The sequence below is a fragment of the Crocuta crocuta genome, unplaced genomic scaffold (genome assembly GCF_008692635.1).
Source record: "Crocuta crocuta isolate KB4526 unplaced genomic scaffold, BGI_CrCroc_1.0 scaffold273, whole genome shotgun sequence".
In the NCBI taxonomy this organism is placed as follows: Eukaryota; Metazoa; Chordata; class Mammalia; order Carnivora; family Hyaenidae; genus Crocuta; species Crocuta crocuta.
Window position 1 is genome coordinate 120,298 of NW_027529425.1, and position 1,581 is coordinate 121,878.

Consider the following 1,581-nt stretch of genomic DNA (forward strand, 5'->3'; position numbering starts at 1 on the left):
CCCGCAGGAGACCCGCCCCTCACGCCTGATCCATCCCACCCGGCTGCGCTCTGCGCGTCCGCCATCGGAGGGAGCCATCGGCCGCTGGTACGGGAAAGCCCTGGCTGCGCCGGCCACCATCGGTCCGCAAGGTCCTCCTGCAGCTTTCCAGCCTCCCTCTATGGTGTCGTCCCCTCTAACAGAGAGGACTTGTGAACCTCCGGGAGATGGGATCCCCTCCCTTCCTCACTCTTTACAGGTACCATCAACAGTAGCACTACCTGGTAACGTTTCTTCATCTACAAAACGGGGATTAAATAGAACCCTGCCTGCATGAAGTTGAACTAACTCGCACTCGAAAACAATGCCAAAATGTTCAGTAAGTTATTTGCACATCGTGCTACATTAAATATACATAAGCACTCTGAGGTAGGTACTTCTTAGGGAAACAGAAGCTGGGAGAGCTTTCGTAATCACTTCCTAACTTTGACATAGTCCTTTGTGGCTGCACCGTCATTTGAGCCTCGGGAAATTAACAGTGCTTTTACTGTCACTGGCCTTTGGCTGTAGATTATCTGCAGCATTTTCCTAGGAGAGGAACGTGCCCAAAGGAGCCCAAATGTGGCTTTGCCAGGGAGAGGTCTCATGAGCAACTGAAGTGTGGCATCTTCAGTGGTCACCGCTGCTAACCACAACAGAGTTTGGCTTGTGGATCTCTCCAACACCATCCTGTCGCAATTTTTGATTTCGATATCTGTATTGATGAGACTTCCAATGCCCTGGCATGGCAGTTGCTTGAACACAGATCTGCATAGATACCCAATGGCTATGCCCAGACTTTGCCCTTGCCAGTAAATAACTGCAGGCCCTCCCTCTTTCCATTCACCTTTTCTGGTATGACTACTAAGAAAAATAAAATAATAATCTGACAGTTGTTAAAATGGTAAGGAAGACTTTATTCAGGACGATTCCAATAGGTGTCAGGACTGTCACAAGGGGAGAGAGACGGGGTTCTACAGCAAAGGCAGCTGGGCATTTATAGCCAACAAGCAGAATGAGGGTGTCGGTGGTGGGAAACTACAAAGAGCATAGGGGGGACTCTAGTCAAACAGACTTAGAATTTTGCTGAAGGCAGGCCAGGGTGATCAGATATCAAGAGTGGGAAGATTCTCCCTAAACTGGGCTAGGCTGGCCGAGCAAGGATGGGGGCCAAGGTCGAAGCCAAGTCTCAAGAGGGCTCAGAGAAGCCTGACTGAAGTTTGGTCAGGGAAAGGGTCTTTGTCATGTCTTGACCCCAACAATCCTCTACCTCACTGGACCCCAATCTGCTGATCCCGCCCTCTTTCTGCTGTCCCCCACTCACTTCCCTTCTTATCCTGCTTAAAGTTTATGGTCAGTGAAAAGCACTCCCTTGTCCCTCTCTCCCTTTATTAACCTGGCAAAACCACAGCCTGGTAAATGCAACTCCCTACCTCCCCTGAGCCTGTTTCCCTCCCCCCTCCCGCCCCGCCTGCCCAAGCAGCTGAATATGGCTGAGGAAAACACCCAACTGTGGGAGCTCATCTCAAAATTCATGACCATGAACCTCGAGTGTAGCCCTCA